This window comes from Sebastes umbrosus, chromosome 20 (assembly GCF_015220745.1).
Source record: "Sebastes umbrosus isolate fSebUmb1 chromosome 20, fSebUmb1.pri, whole genome shotgun sequence".
NCBI lineage: Eukaryota > Metazoa > Chordata > Actinopteri > Perciformes > Sebastidae > Sebastes > Sebastes umbrosus.
Window position 1 is genome coordinate 25659963 of NC_051288.1, and position 25847 is coordinate 25685809.

The 25847-nt window shown below is 39.4% G+C and overlaps 1 long non-coding RNA gene across 2 annotated transcripts in view; it reads left to right on the forward strand.

The window, feature by feature from the left end:
- The first annotated feature begins 3423 nt into the window (after positions 1-3423).
- LOC119479041 overlaps positions 3424-25847 on the forward strand; it is a 130026-nt gene continuing 107602 nt past the window's right edge. The window contains exons 1-2 of one of the 2 annotated variants that reach the window (XR_005204588.1): positions 3424-3468; positions 3855-3942. This is a non-coding gene — a long non-coding RNA (uncharacterized LOC119479041). Of the gene's footprint in view, positions 3469-3636; positions 3654-3854; positions 3943-25847 lie in introns of those variants that run through there. The other variant, XR_005204589.1, reaches the window with a different exon arrangement.

Genomic DNA, 25847 nt, shown 5'->3' on the forward strand with positions numbered 1-25847 from the left:
TATCGAAGGGCGGTTGTATATTTACTAAGGCTGTCAATCTAAAATATTTAATCGGGATTAATCGCAAAATAATCGTACATTCTTTATTTGTTCAAAATGAACCTTAAAGGGAGATTTGTCAAGTATTTAATACTCTTATCAATATGGGAGTGGACAAATATGCTTGCCCCAAACTGCATGTGATTATCATAAAGTGGGCATGTCTGTAAAGGGGAGACTCGTGGGTACCAATAGAACCTATTTACATTCACATATCTGGAGGTCAGAGGTCAAGGGACCCTTTTGAAAATAGTCATGTCAGGTTTTCCTCACTAAAATTTAGTGTAAGTTTGTAGCGTTATTTAACCTTGTTCACGACAAGCTAGTATGACATGGTTGGTACTTAAAACTGAACGCGCTACAACCTACAAATTGCAAGTTGCGTTGATGCATTAAAGAAATTTGTGGCGTCAAAGCGAATTTGCGTTAATGCGTTATAGCGCTAACATGGACAGCCCTAATATTTACCCAAGTTACGATTGTTACACCGAATTCACACCGGGCAGCAGCGAAGTACCACTCGCTGCAAAAATTATATTTTCTGCGGCCGGTAGGCGTGTTCATGTGTTTCAGGTGGGAAGAATTTCTTTGTAACACAGCTCAACATGTCACAGAAGTCACGTGATCGGTTTACTGGTTGGTCCTCTCTGGCTGCACTTTGCCACAAAAAGTTAACCTTTTCCCAACTTTCAGTTTGGCCGCACTTTGCTGCAGAATCAAAAGTGAAATTAGAAATCGAAAATCAATTAAAATAGAATACAATGAGATGAAGATGAGACCTTTACAAGTAGCCACTAACCGCACTGAATTACAGGAAACTGGCTGAAATGTAAACAGAAACGAAACTAATCCAGAAATTCTGCTGTTTGCAGACAAACTCCAGAGAAAACAGATAAAGGAGAACCGAAGAAGAATGGAAAGAGAAAAGGAAAGAGACAAAATCAACGTTGGTTTCACTCTTGTTGTTGTGATGCAACATCCAACCAAAACTCACAAGAAAGCAGCGTCTGCAAAACAATGCCCGTTTCTGTGGAACAAGGAAATGACCTTAAAGAATAATTGTTTTCTTGGGTCGAGCACCTCAGTGAATAAGAACAGACTCCAACATTAAATTATTAAAATGTATTAATGTCCCTCTGCTCTCCCCCTCCTTTCCTGCCTGTCTCTATATTATCACGTAAATGGTATCAAAAATGCGGTTTGATATAATGGAAATCTTAAAGACGATGTAGTATTGAACTTCCAAAAAAGTTGGGGTGCTTGCGAAAGAAAGATTTTAAAAAGAATTAGAGATATCCTGACTTTTAGTCCCTAGTATGGGTCAAGCTCCAACAAACACTGGAGCCTACATTTCCCATAATGCAACTCAGTGGCAGTTTTTTTACGTTAGAACTTGCAATTATATGCCCACATCTTTCAACCTGTAATGCAGAGTTTCTGTTTAAAAATGTGCTCGTCTCCAAGCCAAAGATAAAGTAACTCTGATGACATCACTATGACATCATCTACAGTAGGTTGTTTTCTTGCACTTGACAGTTATTTTGCTATTGGGTTCCTAAACCTGTCCTCTAAGCTTCCTGCTCAGATATGTCCAAAGTGGGTATCGGTGCCCCCTGCTGTGCCTACGTGATGAGCCCCTGTGCCAAACACCACATCCCTCGACACCGCCCCTCTGGCTTTGTTTGGGCATATTGGCACTGACAGGTTCAGCTGTTATTAACCATTCTGGTGGCAATCTCACCTCTGTGGTGCAATTCCCGCTTCACATGCCCTGTAGAGAGAGAGAGAGAGAAAGAGAGAGAGAGAGAGAGAGAGAGGAGGGCTCACACCATGTCTTATTCCCCCTCTCTTTCTATCTCTATCATCAATCATTTGTTCACACGTGGTGAAGAGCATCCTAGAGTGAAGCTGGATGCTGCAGATGTTTGAAATTGCAGCGGGGGCAACATGAACTCTGTTCACTATACTCACTTTAAGTTCCTCTCACTGGTTCCCAATCAAAAAACTGGGTAAAACTGGGCATTCACTGTACGATGTTAGCTCGACTCATTTTAGAGTCGGACCGCATTCATGCATTTACTGACAGCCCCCTTGAAATGTTAAAAAATGTATCAAGAAACAAATACATAAAGAAATACTTTGGGGAATAAATAAGGGGTGAAATACAAAGAGAAAATCTTGCAGAAATAAATAAATGCATAAATACATAAAAAAATATGCACATTTAAAAATAAATATAAAACAAATACAAAAAAGTGCAAAAATAACTAAATAAATAAAATTTAAATGCGAAAATAAATAAAAAATTAATGCAAAATAAATACAGAAATTCCTCCCTGGCAATGTCCAGGACAACAACACATTTTGGCAATATGTATCTTGTTATGTTACTAATAATATTGACTCTGATTTTTTTGTTGTACTGGCATAATGCACTGTTTTGGTTTCTACAATAACAATAGTACAAAATTCAAATAATTATGTATAATAAATTTGATCATAATTTTAGCAAAATTTCATATTTCTAAATCTGAATTTAGCCACTCTAAACCCTTATTTATAAGATTTGAAAATCAAATCAAACAGTACATTAAAACCATTTTTAATTCAAACTATAAGAAAACAATTAATTTGTGCTCTTTGTTTAATGTTTTTATTTAAAGATTCCCTCTGGCTCTGACATTGTTTGTCTGCATTAATGACTCATTTGTTTTGTAATGTGCACAATTGCAATAAATAATGATAATAATTGCCAGCCATTTTGGACTGAAACACTTTTATTGTTCAAACACAGGCCATTTTTGATAGAATGTGACAAAGGAATAAAATTAGTTTTGTTTTACTTTTGTACGGCCCTTTGTAGGCGGCCGTTTTAATGGAGTCCGGTGGTCGCTTTCAGTCCAAAATGGCGGAAGCGTAGCTTTGCTGCTGGGCGGTGATGTTGCAATGGAACTAACTATTGACTTTGAAATTACACACTTACATGCTATTTAGTACGCTAAAAGAGTATGTGAGTTTTTTTTTTTTAGTATGTCCAAAACCTTAGTATGAAATCAATAGTATGTGAATTGCATACTATTTCTGGTGAAATATTATAGTATACAATGCTGGAAACTAACAGACCCTGATTGTTTTTGTTGTTTTTTTGTTTTATATTCATCTTTTCCTGTCCTTACATTTTATTTGCTGCATGATTTATTTTATTTTTATACTATAAAATATTTTTGCTATTTTTTTTGTAATGAAAAATCTGAACATGTTTATGTAAATACTGTATTGAACTTTCGAAATAAAGCATAAAAAAATCAACACTGGACACTACAGTGGCATAAATATCCACAATGCAACGCGGTAGTGACGACAACGTTCATAACCAATAACGGACGTTGACAGACAGCTCTGTAATATAAATAATGTTTCAATTTAACTGTAAGTATAAGATTTCACTTTGCCATAAGCGTAATATATCTTTTAAATGTATTTATTACTTTGAGTCTCACAAACCGTCATTGTGGTCTCATAAGTTGGCGCGGGTTACTATGGTTACAAGTCTGGTACGGGTTACCATGGATACACGTCTCCTACCTGCAAGGAGGCTCTCCGGAAGTGACGACGTAAATTACCACATAATAATAATTACTACATAATTAGATACATACTACTATTTATTCACATAAAAGTGTGTTCAATTATAGTACACATATTGAGTATGTAGTTTATGCAATTTCATACGATGCCTTTCATTTCTTGGTAATATAATTTTTAAACTCATACGTTAGTTACATCTTACTGTTTCCCCCCGGAACATAAATCAGACGCACCCTTCAGAATCAGGCGGGATATTCAACCTGCCTGCTAGAAGATGCTAACTGCTAACTGCTAACAGCTCATCACTTCAACAAAGTAAGGATTTACTGCTCATAATGATGTGTCTGTGTTCATGTGTGGGCTCTTATTACTCTTTAGGATGTGTATCTGTGAGGTTGATTGATTGATTGATTGATTGATTGATTGATTGTCTTGACACCTGCTGGCTAATCATCCCTGCTCTTAATGCTGCTGCTGTTTGCTTTATGAATTGTGTTTATTGTGATTTAATGTTTTTTTTTGGCACATTAATTATGATTTATGCTTTTATTATTTATCTCTCCTAGTGTTGACATGATTAGCCTCCTCATGTTGGACTGGTTAGTGTTCTGTGGGCTGAAATGGTTTGGTGGTTGATTTTCATTTGGAGGTTAAATGTTGTTTATTGGCTGTATTAATGTCAACATAGCTGCTGCCTTGCAAAGCTCATACTTACAATTATTGTCCTGCAATATTGGCTTTATGATACTCAACATTGTGATATTTCATCTTAACATTTTCAGATTTAGAGATAAGTTGAAACATGTACTGATTCTTATCTACTTGAATGAATGAATGAATGAATGAGTGAATGAATGAATGAAAGACTTTATTTCGAACATAAAAATAAATAAAAACAGATACAAAACTAGAGTAATAGTGCCCGAAAAGGAGCAGGTAGAAGTAAAACTTATATTTCCCTGCCCCTTTCTCACTTCTCCTCTAATAACTCATATATCATAGAATGATAATATAATATAATATATAAACTATCCCAGATTTATTTACATCCCAAATATATTAACAGCTTCCCAAGTTTATTTACAACCCGCATATCCATCCGGAGTTAAAAAGTAGATATAAACCAACCCTTCTCATCAACACTACCTAACACTACAAAAGAGTGTTGTTTTTTGAAATAACAATTCATTAAAATAACAATAATGCACTATAATTGATAAAATGTGACAAAAATTTATATTTCTGTTTTTATTTATTTATGTTTGTATTAATTCCCTTATTTATTTACTCTTATGTTCGATTTTAACCTTTTATTTATTTTTTTAAATTTATTTATTTATTTTTGGAATTATTTATTTAATTTTGCACATATTTCTTATATTTCTTTTTAAATGTATGTATTTATGCATTTATTGACAGTCCCCTCATTTGCATAATGAGGCAGAAATGCATAAAAGAATGTAAAAAGAAATGTGTAAAGAAAAGAATACAGAAATAAATAAGGGGTGAAATGCAAAGGGAAAGAAAATGAATAAATAAATGCATGGATGCATAAATAAAAACGTACATTTAAAAATTAATATAAAATATAAATGCAAAAAATAAATGTAATACTGCCGCTTCTTATCAGCAGAAACCTGAACACTGCACAGTGGTTTATAATATGAGAAAGGATTTTACAACTTTAACTTACAGAAAGTTATCATGGCAGTCATTTTATCGTTTATATTGTCATAATATGGCATCTAAAGTTTTATGCATTGCCAGCGTAGTGTCTTACCAGATGACGTTGCATAGCAGCATTGGTCCAATTTAAACTTTTTTTGTGTTATTTTGGCGGATCCCTCTGCGTTGGCTCCAGTGTTTTAACTTTTTACAAACTGCTTTTATTTATGGTGTTTTGTGGTGAATTTGATGTTAGGTCTAAAAAACATATCCTGCAATAAAATTAAAAGCAAACTAGTGTGAGATAATTTTACAATTATTAAACCTGACACGCAGTTTTTCAGAAAGTTTGCTTAATATTGGGATAATACCATTTAACATGATATTTCTGGCCACAATAGTTGCAGCATGAATATTTGATACCGACACCTCTCTAGCTGTGAGTGACGAAGTCCAAGCGTAGATGCTAAATATCAACTCTGCTCATACCGTCGTTCCACACGAGTTTCCTGTGTGTTCTGTATTATAATAGAGCAGATATGTTAATGCTCTTTAATACTGGTGAACAGTCTCCATCAGTGTTGACCTTCACACTGATGATTTACAGACCAAGTGTGACCAACCTGATACTCGCTGACACGCAGAAGCCGTCCAGAATCACCAGCTCTCGGAGGCTCGGTCGGTCAGGGCCGCTGCTGGAGGAACTGACGATTAACTTCACTGCAGAACTATTCATCACAATGCTGATGTGCCTCGTTTTAAACATGAAACTCTACCCGGTAACAACAAGTCATCTCCGTGCTTAAAGCGACAACGTGGAGGTCACAGTGAACGACCTGGTGGAAGCTCCACGGTGTCGATGCATGAAGAGGTTGAACGGCCTCAATAAGACTCCTCAGGCTTTAAGATGTAAACAGGATATGGAGTGACAGACGTAAAGAGTTGTCGCGTGCCCACATCCCTGACACAGGATCATATATAGGCTGCTTCTTGATATAGAAGCATGACGGCATGGGACACCCAACCAACACCATAGTATTGATAAGCTCTGACGTTAACGGTTCTGTTATCGGTATTGGAGAAATTAAGAAAATGTATTTCCTATTTATTTAGGCTACATAAATGTTATTTTACACCTTTGATCTCACAAACTCTGTTTCTGATTTGTAATACGATTAAAACATTCGTCAATAGGGATGCACCGATTTTTCGGCCAAACATTGGTATCGCGGATGGCGTCGTTCTCTCGGATGGATGAAAAAAAAAATATATTAATGCTAGAATAGGTCCGTTAATATATGAGCAAGTAAGTAAGAGCAATCAGAGCAAGTAAAGTCTATGTGTGAGAAACACTGCTCATGTTTCTAATCGCTTTTACATTTAATTTATGTTTCAATGAACATGAAAAATTAACATTTTTGTTGCGCTGTGTAGGTACTGAAACATTCTTCTCATAGAGTAGGCAGTTGTACAACAGCTGAAAAGGCTTTTAAAGAAGTTATTTTAATAATAAAAATATATTTTTCATGTGAAAGAAGGTTATATTGAAGGTTGTTTCATAAGTCTGTGTGATTGAATTTGTGCTCATTCAAAGACGGTGTAATGAAATGCTGAATGACTTTAAAACAGCTCAGTTATTTTAATGATGATTAACCAATCAGATGACCACAAATATGAGGTCAATAGGTTGATGAAACACCTCGAGGAAACACTCAAAATCAGAATAACGGGGAGAGAAAACCAGGTGGGAGGTGAGGGAGCTACTGCTCAGACTTAAATCTAAAGTTGTGAATTGATCCAAGCAGCGTAACGTCCACAGACGAACCCGGATGAGTGTTTAAGAGAGTGAATGTTTGGAGTGAATGAGGAGGGGGAAGCAGAGCAGAGATGTTGGCAGCCTCTCACAGTTTCTCCCCTTGTGGTTGCATTGTATCGTATGTCTCCTGCCCTTCTTTCTTTCCACTCGCTCTTCCTCTGTGTAATTCAAGACCTCCCAACACAACTGGCTGAGGCTCGGGGTTAAATTGAAACATCAAAGGGGGAGTTTCTGAATGGATAAAAACAGACTGGAGATCATGTATTTTTTCCCCCTTCTGCTACTTTGACTTGTCACGTTTTTTCCGTCTGAAAAGCCCTCGCCGATCATGTTCCTTGATTGCAGCTTGTTTCCCCTTGTTAAAGAGAAAATAGAAGGGGTTAAATTTAGATTTAGTGAATATCTGCTTGGAAACCATACCCTCCTGCATCTGTCCTGCTGTCTTTATTTGTGTCTCTGCAAATAGCAGTGAGGAGGGATGATTGATGGATTTAATCCACCATTAAGACTAGTAGATAGATATCATCGTACACAGTTGAACGCTTCCAAATAAATATTAGTAGAGGATTGAAGAGGTTGTCGTTATTAAGTGACTGCAAATGTGTCTCTGTGAATGAATAGTTTTTATAAAGTTGTAGAATCTTTTCTATTCTGCATGGTAACATTTGAAGTCAAAGTGTCGGCCATCATTGACTCCCTGTTAAAAATGAAACCCTTCTGCTGCATTCAAACAGAATCAATAGTAAGAGAAAGCTGAATTTTATAGCTATTTTATTACTAGAATTAATTATATAACATCAGGGCTGTCAATTAAATGAATTAATTGCGATTAATTGCCAATTAATCACACATTTTTTTTATCTGTTCAAAATGTACCTTAAAGGGAGATTTGTCAAGTATTTAATCCTCTTATCAACATGGGAGTGGACAAATATGCTGCTTTATGACAAATGTATGAATATATTTATTATTAGAAATTAATTAACAACACAAAACAATGACAGATATTGTCCATAAACCCTCACAGGTACTGCATTTAGCATAAGACAATATGCTCAAATTATAACATGGCAAACTGCAGCCCAACAGGCAACAACAGCTGTCAGTGTGTCAGTGTGCTGACTTGACTATGACTTGCCCCAAACTGCATGTGATTATCATAAAGTGGGCATGTCTGTAAAGGGGAGACTCGTGGGTACCCATAGAACCCATTTACATTCACTGATCTGGAGGTCAGAGGTCAAGGGGACCCCTTTGAAAATGGCCATGCCAGTTTTTCCTCGCCAAAATTTAGCGTAAGTTTGGAGCGTTTTTTTAACCTCTTTCCTGACAAGCTACCATGACATGGTTGGTACCGATGGATTCCTTTGCTGAACCTGCTACAGCCTCTGAAAGACAATAAAGTCGGTCTCAGAGGGTTAATTCGTCCTCAGTGGGGACGCTCCTGTGATCCTCCTGGTTTCAGTGACTCAGCATCCTGAGCCTGAAAACAGCACATAGCCTAACCTGGTGGTCATAATCACTTGTGTGTGATTGACATGACATTCTCACAGTTACCTTCCCCTAATAATCACCAACGAGTCTGAGGTGGAAAATATTTGATCCCTGCTTATTCACCACGTTATTACAGACGTGGAAAATATTTCCTTATTCCCATCAGAGGTTTTTAATGGGCACCAGTCCTTTTAATAGGTGAGGTGGGAGACACAAAACAGAGTAATCCAAGCCGGGGGATATCTGCGGCACGCGTTGTTGTTTACTCGTAGCTCAAGACGGGACCGTTTTAAAGAAACTATTTTTGAATCTACCCTTCGAGTGGAAGGTGAAACACAATATTTACCTGTCACGAAACGGGGACAGCTGCCCGTCCACAAACTGTACACACAGACGCATACAAGCAGAGGCCAGGAGGACAGCTATGAATTGTGGGAGTTCACGGGGCCGTAGATTGGTTCCAGAAAGACATGCGGCTGGTTTCTCGGAAGCTGCAGAGAAATGGCACTTCTGCTGTTGCAATCTGGGTTGATTTGGTTAAACGGACATTGAGTAAGAAAAGCGTTTCAAAAGAGTTTACTGCAACTTCTCTGTCAGGGTGAAGGTTTGTCATGCACAACAGAAATGTGTGTCATCCAGAGAAATCATTTATGCTAAAGAAAACCTTATCCAACAAAATGTCCGAAAACAAGTAAAAAAAAAAGTCCGAAAAAGTTTAGAAAAATGTCCAAAAAATTTAAAGAAAATTACCGAATAAAGTCTGAAAAAAAGTCTGAATGAAACTCAAAAAAATATTTAAAAAAATTCTCAGCCATTAAAGTTAGTGGACAGATAAAATCTGTATAACAGTGTTAAATTAAAGTTAATTTATTTGTAGCGCATACTGTATGTCTCTAAAAAAAAATCAGCCAAGGTGGCAACATCTTCTTAGAACGAACTGAATTAAATTTCAATTGAATTCAGTTCAATCAATAATTTAAGAGCAGACTGATGAGCATAAATAGCATTTAGCCCTTTATTTTAAAGTTGGGGATGCTCCAACTTCTTTCTTTGTCAATGTCATTATGAGATTCAGTGTTTCACTCTCAGTTACAGTCATTCAGCTGCAGATAGCTGCAGACTCAGCAACCCCTGGTCTCATGTTACCGTACCTTAGCCCCTTTTCCAACGCAATAACTTTTCCTAGGAACTGGCAACCTTTTGAGGAACTCATTGCGTTTCACTTTTCTTTTTCACTGATTTGTCAAACACACACAGCACCGCTGCATCAACTTGTGTACCGCTTCATTCATAAAACTAGGAAGTACTCTAGTATTGATTTAGGACCATTTTAGGACGAGGGGAGAGCATTTCTCTTTGTTTAATGACATTACAACTAAAGTTAGGCTCTGCTGTCGGCATCCAGACTCATTTCAAAAAAGACGGCGGTGCTGTGAAGTAGAAAAAAAAATGTTATTTTTAGGGCTGTCAGTTGATTTAAAATAGTTAATCGCACATTTTTTATCTAGTCAAAATGTATCTTAAAGGGAGATTTGTCAAGTATTTAATACTCATATCAACATGGGAGTGGACAAATATGCTGCTTTATGCAAATGTATGTATATATTTATTATTGTAAATCAATTAACAAAACAATGACAGATATTGTCCAGAACCCCTCACAGGTACTGCATTTAGCATAAAACAATATGCTCTGATGTGTCAGACTGGGTGTTGGGAGAGGAAAAGTTCTATGCACATTCTACCTTTTGATATAAATAAAGATTAAGGGGATTTTAAGGTATAAAATAAGGGGAATCTTTTTCCTAGTCAATCTGAGACGAACCTACAAAAATGACCTGAGTTCAGATCAACTCAGTGCACTTTGAGCCTCGAGTCTCTTCAGAGTCAGATGCAAAATCTGCAACTTGCATCTTTCTGTCCTATCCATCAAACAGCCGCTGTAGATAAACTTCATTGTGTTCAGAGTGTCATATGGAGACCTTGCAGCAGCGGAGACCTTGTGACGAAGGCTGACCGTTTCCCTGTGAGCCGGTGAACACACACTGCTCCGCCGGGCTGCGCTGCGATAAACTGCGGGCGAGCTGACGTAGGCCGGCGTCCGGCCTGAGCCGAACGGCCGGCTGCCTGTAAACAGCTCCTCCACTGAGTCACAGCGACTCTCCCACAGCAGCTGGTTCCACCTATTGTTCCTCGCTCCCGGAGAGAGCTTCACAGGGCGCTCAGCGACACCTCTCAAGGGTGTCCCCGGAGCGACCCAGAGCACCTCTTTCACACAATTCATCTCAATCTGTCACGAAAATGGACCCTGAGTGCGTAATGGAGAACTCCACGACAAGTTTCACTGAGCTGAGCGACTCCTACCGACTCCTTTGACCTGAAAGTTTGTTTAACGGTGATCATGACCACACTTCTAAAGCTATATTTGTGACATTAAGTGGATTTTCTCCTTATGTTGCACCGGCCTTTACCCTCTAATATAAAGTGAGATACTAAACATTTATTTATGGTTGCAGCCACAACCAAAATAACTTTGATATTGTCCCGATAATCATCAGAATAGTGAGACCCTGCAGCAGTTTGGGAAGCTGTTGTTTGTCAACTGTTGACTACCACCCGGTTTGACCTCAGCCGTCTGCATGTTGCCACTGGTTTTACTGTTTTTCTGTAGTCGCTGAGGAACGCTATTACAGGAAATCTGCGGGAGGATCTGAATCCGGCCTTCCTTCTATCTTTTTTTCCTGAAGTTAGGAAGTCCCTCTGTATATTTAGATCACAGCTGTCCACCATGGAAATATTCAAGGCCCTGAATGGCTCATGGAAGTTGAGAGAGCGACCAAAGTAAAACATAAACTCACGCAGATTCACACAGGGCTGGATGGGTGGTGGTTTTAATGCAGACGCTGATGACGCGAGTCCAGCTTCTCAGATGTGATTTGATGCTTTTTTCTGTTTCATACATTGAGTTTGTTAGATGCTCCGTTAGTAGAGAAAGTTATTTATTGGTGCTTTCGAAACTCGCCTCCTTTCTACAGGTTGATGTCTGCCAGTGAAATGAGTTTGTTTGGGACTGTTGGTTGGACAAAACAAACAATTTAAGGACGTTACCTTGAGCTCTAAGAACTGTAACAAGCATTTCTTTTCTTTTTTTACTATTATAATGTTTACCATAACTTAAGAAGTAATTATTAACTGATAACAAACATTAATAGATTAGTGTAATGACAGAAAATTACTTAATTTATTAATCATTTAACCCTAAAAATAACCCAATTAATCACTCATTCTGCCACCCCACCAAATTCTGTTCTCAAATTTAACACTTTTACGTTTCTTTAAACATATATCAGTTACTTTTCTAAATGTTTATCAGTCATTTTTCCAAATCCACAGGAATCACTCTTCACATTGCCCAGAGAAAAAACATGTAAAAGAAAATACGTTGCGTTAAAAGCTGGTTGCTGACAAGCAATGTAGCATTTAAAAGGCTATTTTTTTAAACGGTTTAAATGCTTCTACGGCAATAGTGCAATTACCATAAAGCACCGAAATTTGATGTCTTCCTCAAAGTTGTTTCAATACCGGGTTGGACCGTCATAATTCGGTCTGTGCCATTTTTCGCTACACAGCCCTAGTCATTTTATAGACTAAACAATTGAGCCATTAATCCTAAAAATAAAATATCTTTAGGTACAGCCCTAATTTAAAAAAATAATCTGATTAGTAATAATGAACAACAATAAAACTTTATTTGTATAGCTGTTTTAACAGTGTTGAGGTACTTTACAAATAAAGGATGAATTGAAATTAATAAAAGATTAATTGAAATTAATAAAAGATGAATTGAAATGAATAAAAGATGAATTGAAATTATAAAAGATGAACTGAAACAGCCGTACAAAGCAGAGACTGACCAAATGCTGGAAGACGATCAATAACATGACAGATAACTTTAGAGTTTATGACGCAAATGTCTGGTATCGTTATGAGACATAGAAAGAGAAACAGAAAGGGAGCAATAATTAATCTTTACTATTTTTAATAGCTGACAGCTACTTTTAACCATCAACTGCTCCTCATCACTTCCAGAGCCTCCCACCTGGGATTTCCCACCGAGCCTCCGCACTGCCCTGACCTCGGTAACGTGCACGTTCCCTGCAACCAGCTGTCGTGTTCCTCGTGTGAAACAGCTGTGTGTGAGGGGAAAAAGGGTGTGACGGACGGGAGACAATAACTGTTGGAGGGCCGACGTCCGTTTTTAGACTCTGCTGACCCGTTTCCAGTGTCATCCAGAGATTCCAGAGGAGCTGGGAGTGTTTCAGCCGCTGCTGCAGGAAGGGCAGGACAACTGCGCTGCAACCTGAAACTCCATCAAAGAAGCCTCTTAAAAATAACGTTTTGGTGCTCTCGTAATAGAGGTGTTTTTATACAAAGGTTAACAAGGCTTCCTGTAATTGTCTCAGTCGTGCTTTTGTTACCATGACTGAGCAACACTGGGAGTGTGATTTACAACTGGTGAACACAAGTGAACTATAGACGTTAAGCTTCCTGTCGAAACTGAAGTAAAATAAATGAAGTACTGAGTAAATAAAATGAGTTTAACATTGGCTGTTTTGACCAGCAGCTTTGTGAGGAAATAACAGTTTGTATTCATCCTAAAGATCAAAAAGAGCAAATTGAGAATCATCCGGGGCGATGAGGACAAAGCTCGTCTGTGATCTCGTTCAGGACTCCCACGATCACAGAAAACCTCTCAAATCAGACCAGGGAGGTCGAAACAGGTGAAGCATCACAAGGTCAAAGGTCAGATGTCCTGTGCAAGTTCAAAACTACCGTTAAGTCTTTGTTACACCACCTTCTGCTGGAATCATCACCCGGTATCTGGGTCTGACTGATGCCCATCTTTCACCTGATCGTAGGAAAACCACTGAAGCGCTGGACGGCGTGAGCTGGTTTACATATAATCCACTTTAGTGTAACAGAATAGCAACCACAAAGCACGTGCATATCGTAGAACGATAACAAGGGACGTCTACAAAGTCATGCTGAATTAGTGAAAATAGATTTAAGGGTGTCTGAGGTCCATGTTCTGCTTCTGTTCTTTTTGGGCCAAGATAAGATTATGTACAGAATGAAGTGCTTGGTTTTTAGTTGGGTCTGTGTTAGCCTCCACTATTCCCAGGGTCCACACAGTAATAAATCATTTAGTTCATAGTGTGAACAAACCAAATTATATACAAATTTAAAATCTTCCAATTTCCCACAGCCGCTGATCCTGTATCGTACCAGCTTGCAGTCGTCTCTGGCTGTGCCTTGAGGCAGCGTGGCCGAGTTAACTATCACATTTCAGATAAGTAGAAGCCACAGAAGAAGCTGTCAGATAGGATTTCACATCTTTTAGGCTAAAAGCTTGACCCGGTTTCTGATATCAGGCTGCTGATCACATGTGAATATGCTTCAGGAGGTTTGTGGGACAGAGCTGACGAACACGAGCTAAAAGTCAAACCGTTGAGACTGCAGGCGGTCGTATGCTCTCTACAGTCTCTATTTATCAGATGCTAAGAAGAGGAGTAATTATTTTATTATGTTGAACATCCATTAGTGGGAACTAAAAAGAATGTAGACACAATTTTGAGGCAACTTATTTAAACATTTCTATTTCATCTTCTTCTTTCATTACAGTCTGTCCTATAAGCAAAAGATAGAATATTTCACCGACTCTTAATCAACCTGCATGTCAGTAGGGCTGGGACGATTCACCTATCTCCCGATTCGATACTATCATGATATTTGGGTGCGGATTCGATATGTATTGCGATTTTTAAGCATTGCGATTCAATATTACGATTTACTGTGATTTTTGTCAACTTTTTTAACACTAGACCATGAAGGGAAAAAGTTAAATCATACACTTCTAGGGACTTTTATTTTGGAAAATATCTAAATTAATCCAGTAAAAATGTTTGAATTTCAGCATGTATGTTGTCAGAGATGTCCTGAAGTCAAATATATCAGGATCATTGTCAGGAATTATTTATTACATTTATTATCCAGCAACCCAAAAATCAAAGAATAAAGGCTTTTCTCTCTCAAATTAGTGGTATTTTTCTTTTTAATTTATAAGGGATGTGTAATGTGTTATACTTCTGGTGAATGTAATCACATCAATCTTATTTCCATAGATATATTTTGTATATACAGTTCCCTTTGTTAACACCTTATTTTGAAAACCAGACACAGTCAGAGTGTCTACTTCCTCTGACTTCTCCAAGGTGGTCTCTAGCTCTCCCGTCAGCTCCGTTCTCTTTATACATCCATGGTCAGCTCCATCATTTAACATAAATGTCAGTATCTGGGTACTCTACAGTTGTAGCGTCGGCCCATTTGACCACGGAGACGAGAGCGACGGCCGGCTCGAAGTCGGATACGGAACGGATATGACGTCACGTTACTCAGACTACAACAATAAAAGCTGTAACTTTCTTCTACCTCCAGATAGACTCAAATGAAGCAAATATATCGATTATGGCATTAAAAAATCTATTTCAAAATTGTAAAAAAAACATATCGCGATACATATGTGAATTTTTTTTCTCTACAAGTCAAGCAGTCCCTCTGCGTTTGGGTGACTCAGCAACTTTTAAACTGAGCCACAGCTGCCAACCAAAGTGGTTGTTTTTGGGACTGACAGAGATAACTTCTCTTGAGGTATTTCCTCATTCAGTTCCTAACAGATTTGTGTCAGTCCACGGAGCACATGATGAGCCGTGCTGCTGAGCCCAGGAGGCCAACGCTGCTCTCACAATAAAAGATTCTGCATCAGTGTTAAAGGACCACAACTTCAGCTGAGTGCATGTGGTTTTGAAGTATGTGTCCCAGGTCGCCCAGTGGAAAAGTACAACCGGCCCGCCTCGATCTTCACAAAAGGCTGACGGGCCGATGGAGACCTGCTGGTTAATTTCCATAAACATGCTAAAATAGCTGCCTGACACCAAAGGAACAATGACAGATCTCTCCACATAGTTCCTGCCATATGGCACGCATGACCAAGGAAAAGTATTTCCATAAAAATATCTGTCACATATCACAGAGCACTTTCAGTGAAACCTGTCAGGGATCAAGCTTTCAGCCAGCAGACGTTACTCTGTCTAAATGGTTGGTTTTTAGAATATCATGAAATGAGCACTTACTATGAAACACTACATATTCCTCTACATTTCAGAGTTACATATTGAATACAAAATAATAATTCTATAGTTATGATGTAGTCCGCTATCCTGTGAAGACTTCAATGTAAACATTGGAACTTGTGAGCTTGTGGTGACGACATGGGAAGTCATGTACATGATATGTTTGACATTCAAGTGGTTGAGTTGTGAGAACTGCTGCTAGGCAACGGCAACATGGACGCTACTCTCAGCGTCTAGAAAAAACCCAGCCTCCAGAAAAAATGTTGGCATCGGACGTTTCTGCAAACCACAGATACGTTGAATGTTGATGTTTCTGAACCAAAAATATGTTTATAAATACATTTCATATCAGCCTCGTATCACGCTTGCAGAAACACACAATGCCACGTGGTTAACGTTGTGTAGGCAACAAAACTACTTAACTAAGGTTTGAAAAAAGATCATGGTTTGTGTTCAAATAATAATAAAACAACATAACGCAACAAAACCACTATAGGTTGACACTTGAATATGACACTGAACGTTGTGAACACAGGACACGAACAAACAGCTGATTATAACGTGACGCACGGGACATGAACAGCGGTCTCCTGGATGAAAGTCTTGTGTTTGTTGGACCCATCCATCTCCTCTCCCACCCGCCCGGCGTGTCTCTTTTCACTCTTTAAAATGCAAAAACGTCAACATTCAACGTATCCCTGGTTTGCAGAAACATCCAATGCCAACATTTTTCTGGGCGACTGGGCCGCTATAAGCCACCGAGGCTAACAGTTTAGCAAGCTAGCCAGCGGGTACTGCAATGCAAGAAACACAAAGGCATAATGCCGTTGGGAATATCAACATTTTCCTCAGACCTATTATAAAATTACAAAGAAAAACCTGTGAACTCGGAGCTTTTCAGAAATGCTCCATTGGGGATGCACCGCAAATAAGATGACATTTGCTACGTCCGATTTTCAAAATAAGGTGTTAAAGCGAACTGTATATACAAAATACATATATGGAAATAAGATTGATTGGATTATATTCACCAGAAGTATAAAACATTACATGTCTATTATAAATTAAAAAGAAAATACCACTAATTTGTGAGAGAAATGTCTTTTATTCTTTGATTTTTGGGTTGCTGGAAATAAAATGATTTATAATAATTCCTGACAATGACTGATATATTTGACTTCAGGACATCTCTGAATACATACATGCTGAAAATCAAACATTTTTACTGGATTCATTTTGATATTTTCCAAAGTAAAAGTCCCTAGAAGTGGATGATTCAACTTTATCCCCATGGTCTAGTGTTAAAAAAGTTAGCAAAAATCACAATAAATTGTAATATTGAATTCCAATTCTTGTAGAATCGCAATACTTAACGAATCGGCACCCGAGTATCGTGATAGTATCGTATAGGGAGATAGGTGAATCTTTATTATGTCCAACACAACACCAAGCTGGTCATTGTGAGCCGGTTTACAGATGATGTTATGTGGAGCCTTACAAAGCACTGACTCAGTCCGTGTCTCAGAGGAGACTCTCAGCTGAAGAAAACAAACAGCTCTATTGATGACAGAAGAAGAGGAGCTTCTCTTTCCTCTCTTCCTTATCTCAGGATGCATCTCAGGCCTCTCTTAAAACCTGCCATCCTGATTAGATGTGGGAAAAAAAAAAAGCTCCGTGCCATCCTTCCTCCTCTAACTGCATTATCTGGATTTATATCGATCGTTGTCAGATTGAATTAGACACTTTTAAATAGATTGATGTTCAGACTACACTAGTCAGTGGATTTTCAAGAAAGCTGAGGCAGGAACTTGTGGGTTTTAAGTGTTGTAGAGCAGGTGTGCTCATCTGTTAACAAGTCCGTCATGTAGAAATGATGATTTGTGATCCTACTGTTGAACTCAATGCCAGCAGAGATTTTTTGTTTTCAATAATGCGCCAATGTTAGCGTGCTGACATGACAATGTACACCGCTAACCCCGACTACTGCGGCAAGTCTAGTCCACAAATCGGAGGGTCGGCGGTTTGATCCCCGGCTCCTCCAGTCCACATGTCGAAGTGTCCTTAAGTGAGATATTGGTTTGTGATGAGCGTTACAGTCTCGTTGGGGGCCACCAGGAGACCTTTAGTCTTGTTATGACATTCTTCATTTACAGTACACCGTATACGTTTGGTGGACTGACAGACACAGAGGGAATACATGTCGTCCATAAATATAGGTTTCAACCTGATGAGCCTCCGCTTACGAGTGGGACCAGGGTGTTTACTACCGCTCGTACCTCTGGGACACTGACTGGCCTCCCACTCTAAAGGCCCCGGGGCCTTCAAAGGATTCCCTAGTTTCTCATACTGGAGAAGGCCTGCTCGTGACTTCAGGGACCTCACATACGTCCTGGGAGTCAGCATTTAATCAAGAACACTCACTGATGTGAAGCGTTTACATTCAAACCAACGATGCCACCGTACATTCAGATTAATCAAGCCATATATATATAACAGCGCATCTTAAAAAAAAGAAGCAGAGATAATGTGGTTAAAATCTAACCGTGATCTCAGCATCACACTCAAGAATGTCTAAGATGTGTTTACCTGACTCCCTTGGTTGCTATGGAGCGGCGAGAGCTGCGAAACGACGAGTCTGTGACTAAGGACTCAGCAGCAGGAGCATCAGGCCGGGCGACTGGCAAACGCACACGTACACACACTTACACACACTTACACACACACACACGGCACCATTAGCATCCATAAAACGCCAGGGCCTGTCAGCATTAATCACCCACGACCTGTTATTGTGAACTCTTTAGCCGAGGTGTACATGGACATTGAGCAGCGGGTTTTTTCCCCATCATCATGTGTGCACAGCCCGTGTGATCCAGCGGGCAGCAGCGCTTCTGACATCCATCCCGTCCTCACAAAGGAAGTTGAATTCTAGTTTTCTCTGCCCCAAACTCTTCACTGTTATTATATTTAACAGCAGGTTAATGTGACCTACATGTTGAAATAGACTACAGCTCTATTCCTGTTGCTCTGTGAAGGTGCATCATAATCTGTTCGCCACTTACTGTATATCCTGAAATAGGTGCGATTTAAGCCTCAATTATTCCCAAAATACGCTATACAACAACCAGGATTGTGTAAAGCCAACTCAGTCATGACCTGTTCAGTAGCATTTCATTTCACCTGCGTTAGTCAGGTTTAAATACAAGATGAACAAAAAATACCTTTTAAACCCTTTTTTCAAGGGCTGTCAACATTAACGCCAATAATTTCTTTAATGCATTAACACAACCGATCTTTCAGAGGTTGTAGCGGCTCAGTTTTAAAGGTAGAGTGAAAACACTGGTATCATATGAAACTAAAAAAAACTAAGGAATCAATTGGTACCAACCATGTCATACTAGCTTGTCGCAAAGGAGGTTAAATAACGCTACAAACTTGCACTAAATTTTGGCGAGGAAAAACTGTCATGGCCATGTTCAAAGGGGTCCCTTGACCTCTGACCTCCAGATATGTGAATGTAAATGGGTTCTATGGGTACCCGAGTGTCTCCACGAGACAATATTTGTCATTGCTTTGTTGGTTGTCCAGTGTTGTCAGGACTAAATGAAGCCTCTAACTGAAGAGAGCGTCTGATCCTTCAGCTCCAGACCAGCGCTCCGCTCCACTCCTGTTCACTCAGGCTATTAATAAGACTATTGAAGGCAATGAGCCCCAGAGCCCCACAGAGAGCCCTCCAAACCTTTCAGTGTAAATGATCCGGCAGTTTGAAAAGACGTGTTGTTTGAGGACAGCGAGATCATCTTTAATAGATGGATTACTTTTAAAACTAAACTGAACGTCCATTTTTGTGAGTTTTATTAGTAGTAGAGTGAAAACTTATATAAAAGTGGCACATATCTGTAAAAGCAGTTATAATTTATAGGGCTGCAATGAATTTCCATGAATGCAACAGCTATTTTCTCCATTAATTGATTATTGGCTATTAAACTTTAAAATATGGTGGAAAATGCCCATTGCAATTTCCCAAAGCCCAAGGCAACATCTCAAATGTCTTGTTTTGTTCGACAGTCCATCCAAAACGAGAAAGATATTCAATTAAACAACAGAAAAAGCAGCAAATCCTCACATTTGAGAAGCCAATATTTAACATTTCTGCATAAAAAATACTTAAATGTTTTAATCTATTACCAAAACAGTTGTGATTCATTTCTTTGACCGATAAATTGGCTGATCGTTTCAGCTCTAATTAATTAAACAGGAATTTAAAAAGCGGAAACCAAATCAATTCCTGCTGGAGTGCCCTTTAAATTCAACAACAGGCAAAGTAGAGAGACATGTACAAAAGTATTTGGTGTTTTGGGAGAAAAGTAAATCAAAGAAAAAGCAGAAAGTCATAAAATTTGAGCCCAGCGGCAAAAATGATGAAGAGATGTTTTGATCTAGAAATCCATTGGTTTTCAGGCCTAATAGAGGCCGGTACTGGCACAGCAGTGAGGCCAACTCTACTGAGTCCTGCAGGAATACAAGTTTCCATGATGCATTTCTTCACAAGGTTTTTAACGGAGACATCACCGTCTTGCAAGTCGGGGTCTGGAATTAACACCCACCACATGCGGGTAAATTGTTGGCAGTGGCGGATAAAATCATGAGGTCATCAGTAGGGTTGGGACGATTCACCTATCTCCTGATTCGATACTATCCCAATACTTGGGTGCCGATTTGATATGTATTGCGATTCGATATTACGATTTATTGTGATTTTTTTTGTTAACTTTTTTAACACTAGACCATGGGGAAAAGTTGAATCATACACTTCTAGGGACTTTTACTTTGGAAAATCTCTAAATGAATCCAGTAAAAATGTTTGATTTTCAGCAGAGATGTCCTGAAGTCAAATATATCAGTCATTGTCAGGAATTATTTATTAAATTTTTTCCATCAACCCAAAAATCAAAGAATAAAGACGTTTCCCTCACAAATTAATGGTATTTTCTTTTTAATTTATAAGAGACATGTAATGTTTTATACTTCTGGTGAATATAATCCAATCAATCTTATTTCCATAGATGTATTTTGTAGATACACTTCCCTTTGTTAACACCTTATTTTGAAAACGTGTATACTTCCTCTAACTAATATACTGTGTATATAAAGTATAAATCCCAAAATAGCCCATGAAATATGGAATAATCCCACAACATTATTATTATATTTCTCACCAAAGCCCATAAAATGGTATTTGGGACCGCCCTAGAATGACATCGAGGTGTAAAATTGTATTCCTTCATTTAGCGCACAGATTTCAAAAGTGTCAGACAGTGAAAAAACTTAATTTCAGACCCTGTTTCTAGTACTTTATAAGACCAAATTTTTGTTCCAAACTATCCACTGTATGAATAAGAATCACACCCCTCTTGTGGGAGCTAAATCTGAGACACACTTTGCATGAATGAACCAATCACAGGTTGCTTCCATCACGACCCAGCCGAGTATTTTTGGCAGATTAACTCTTTTATTATGTTCCCTTTCAACTCGTGTACTTGTATGCTACCTATTCCTTGTTCTTGTGTCTCTCTCAGGGGACTGTGGACCCAGAGCTGACGTGGTTGGTTGTTAGTGTCCTCCCACTCCAGGCTGGGTGCCCATAGCAACAACTGGGCACAGTGGAGGGGGGTGTCACATCTCTGGTGTATGCAGAGATAAAGAAAATGCATGATGTTCTCCTGTGCAGATACAGCTGCTGGCTGGGATCCTTCACTAAATGTGACGGACACATTTTGTGCTTTTACTTCCTGTTTGGATGTTTAAACAATGTGACTATTCTTTCAGTTTATGGCCCTTAAGGGGACAAGTCCTGGCTCAAAGAGTCGGGTCATCCAAATTACAAAAAGACTTGTTTTCTCTCTTAACCCCTGGTGGACAGTTTCAGTTTCATTTGCCAAGATTTTCATCTGCCTACCTCTGAAACTTCTGCTGTCACACACTCAAACCACTGAAAGCATTTCAACGTTTTAAAAACTCAATAGCAACACGTCTTTCCATTAGCAATGTCTCAGTTGGTGCCTGGTCACATCAGAAAGTGGAACGAAGCGAAAGTCAATCATGGGCCTGCGCAAAATAATTAGTGCTCGAAGGTTGGTGATGTAGTGACTACTTGTGAGGCTAGTTAGCTCGCCTTTGTGGTTGCGAGCTAACCGCTAACATGCTTGTGCATGCCAGCCAAAAGAGCTTTCCAGGCTAAGGGTCTTGCTACCTGTTAGCAAACCAGGTAGCATTATCACTAACCGGACTGATTAAGTTGAAGGGAAAATCTGCCACCTTTTACGTGGATATCACAGTGACGTATTTCAACGTATTCTTATACAATGTTTGTATGACCTTACGAAAAAAGATATTCCTCATTTTACGTGCGTTTTCCTATGAATATCCAGTGTCAATTTCACCTCAAGTCTTTTCAAAATAAACTTCCGTCTTCACAGGAAACAACTACGTTAGGTTAAGGCAAGAAATGTAATTGGTTCGGTTTTGTAGATCGGAGTTAAGTTATGCCACAAGGGAAGTGGTTATGCAACACTGGAAGTGGTGTAACTTAAAGTTATTTTTTTTGGGGGCATTTTTCCATTTTTATGACAGGACAGTGGATAGAGTCTTGAAAGGGGGGAGAGAGAGAGTGGATGCGGAAAGGGCCACAGGCCGGATTCGAACCCGCCCGAAAGTGGTGTAACTTAAGTATGGAAGTACCAGTGACTTCTGGTTTCACACGGGACCTGAACGTTGGTCTTCTGGGTGAAAGTCCTGTGATTTTTGACCTACTCAACCATCCCGACCTCCTCCCTACGCGGCGTTCGCCTCACTTTATACTTCCTTGTTCACAATTACGTGGATTACTTACGAACTGATTTCATGCTGACCATCACGAAAAAGAAGGGAAATTTGTGTCTGTACACGAATCAATACATTTAATTTCAGGACTATTTTACGAATTGCTGTGCCACTGGGCTGGAGCACCACAAATCACATTTGATTCACCTCCTTTTATTGGGACTGATATCTCAGAACCTCAGCAAATAAAACCAAAACTATCTTTAGGGTTTCACTTGCCCAAGTGAAACATGAAAGTATCTTTCTGTAATTTGGGTGAACTGATCCATCAAAGCACTATTTCAGCTCTTTGATTGGCTCGTTTGTCCTAACTGTCATGTTGTGAGGTCAGGCAGGAGTTGTTGTAACGTATCCAGGATGTGGCTGCTCTCAGAGAAGGTGAGAGAAGTGAAGTGGTTGCCAGACTTCTGCCAGTGTAAGGCTCTCTCTCTCTGAAACAATCCCATCCTGCCCACAGCTGTTGTTTTCTCTCCTCTCTGCCCCCATCAACCACACCGACCAGTGGATAACCCCCCCCTCCTCCCCATTCACTATGAATAGTTAATCCCTCTCTGTTTGTCTGTAGATATCTGGCACACACAGCAATGCAGCCTTATCCCGAGCTTCTGTGGTGTCCATTTAATCATTGACAATGTCTTTGTATATCTTGCATCCTGTGCGATAAAATCACCATGCTAACAAAGCCATGAGCCCTCCTGACAAAATGAAAATGAATGGCACTGTACATGGAGCTCTGGAGTTACCGTTTTCAATGCTAATTGTTGACTTTGTGTGCCCGCTGTTGGGGAGATTGTACTCCAAACGCGTCACGCATGAAGTGTTTGTTACAGTAAAGCTTGTTTTTAATTAATCTTGCAGGGCTGTGTCATTTGCTCCTGATCGAGGGCTGCAGCTAATGATTTTTACTACTGATTGATATCAGTTATTTGTTTGACTCATCGATTAGACCATAAAATGTCAAAAATAATAGAATCACAAGAGCCCAAGATGACATCTTCAAATGTCTTGTTTTGTTGGACCAACAGTTTTATCAGATTGGGTGATATAAATCAGAGAAATTCAGCAAATATTTTGAGAAGCTGAAAACATATTTTTCTGCATTTTTACTAAATAAAAGACAATTTATCAATGATCAAAATCATTCTGCCGATCGACTAATCCAATAAGCACAATTCAATCTTTCTCTGCTCGTCTTCCTGTTGTGCACAGTGACCTGCAGCAGTAATCTGGCGAGGTTATTTTTGCTCCATGAAGAAAAAGGGAAAGCGTTCACTTCCTGCCGCTGAATGAAACCGCCTGGTCTCAAGGTGAAGCGTGTAATAGACCCGCCTGTCCACCGGAAGATAGCGTGTCAGTGTCACGGTTTTAGTCGCCAAGACGTGAATATTACACTCCTGCATGAAGGTGCGGTGTTTTGTGGTGACCGTTGTCACATGACGTTTGTTACGTGTTGTGTAGTGACAGAAGAAACACAGGACTTTCAAGCGGGAGAGCCGTGTTGTTTTGCATGTTACGTTATTGACGTCCGTCGCGTGTTTTCCATACTGACGTTACATTGTGTCCGTACATGTTTTACTTAGTTTACTTGAACAATACACAGCCCGACCTGCAATTGTGCAGACATCATGACCCAGATCTTGAAAACCATATTTTTAGCTCACCAAAGGATTGAAGTAAGTTTGACACTGTGCTGTGACATTATTGACACCAAGAGGCACAAGCCCTCTCAATAAAGATAGATCCTCTGGTCAACGTGAAACCACTTGACCACCCTGCAGAGGAAGAGTCACATATGAGCTGTAACACAGCTGGTCAAACCTTGAGCAAACAGTCAATAGATACTGTGAGGATATCAGAGTAATCCCTCTCATTACTGAAACCGGAATCACTGACACCTCTAGGTGGAGAAGGAGCTGGTGTTAAAGTGTGAAACACGGTGATAGTGGTCAAACAATATGGCAACCCGTGCACGAGCCAGCAGCCACTTGTCATCTGACTGTATGTATAGCAAGCTATAGGAAAAGTCAGATGAAGGGAATGTGAATGTCTGTACAAAACAACTCTTCTTTCCTCCATTTCCTCCATCCACCATGGAGGTAATAACCACTGCTGCTTTTTGCACATGTTGTGGAAGTCCCAGATATGTCAGAGAACCCAACGCGGTCGTGTCTGGGCTCATAACATCATCAGGCGGCGAGCTGTATTCACCTAGACTGTATCTAGCAAACCACACGTCGTTACTGTGGTATGAACCCAAAATACAGAGATTGTGTTGTGATTTAATATCAATAAACAGATTAAAATGATGCCGTAATAACTACATAATAATGCTGATTTGTAAAAAGTCTGAATTCATGCTTTGTCGGGTCTGTCCGCAAGACGACATGCAAACAACTTTTAAAAGGCTTGTTTTCTGAATGGAGTTTGGATGGATCAGTGCCCGGCTATGCAGCTGCTCCATCAGCTGCTTCATCAGTCATCTAACATCTAAAATACCTGAATTACTCCTCAGGACGTTGATCTGTAAACTGTGATGGATGTTTACGGACATTTCGGGTAATAATTTCACTGTTTGCCCTCCTTTTCTTTTCCAAATAAGTTTGTTATTAACCCGTCTGATTCGGACGATCTCCACTGACAGTAGAAAATCATGAATTAGACCTTTGTGGGAGACCCAGCGCTGTCTGTGTTTGACGTCACCAGTCAATGGGTAACCCATGGCAGTGCAGTTATGACGAGCTGCGTCGGTGCCAGGGCCTCTTCTAACTCCCTACTTCAGTAGATCTGCAGCCATCAAACATTACACAATACGATTTAGCCGCCCAGCAGCTGCCACGCAGGATACAGACTGTCAGAGTCCAAATTTAGGAGGAGCAAAAGACAACAAGCACTCGTTTACACGCCAGCCGACGACTTTAAATATGGTTCATGTCGGAGTCTGTCATTGGCAGATCCTTATAAATGTAGTTGTGATGTTTTATTTCCGTCCTCCTGGTGGGCTGGGACGTAGCTGGGATGTAGCTGGGATGTAGCTGGGATGTAGCCGGATAATCAGACTGATTTTTTCACATCTTCATTCAGTGTGACATCGTGTTCATGTCAGCCAGTTTCTGTTTGGGAGTGGGGGGTTTATATCGCTTGAACCAATCATCAGCGACTGACATATTTTTAGT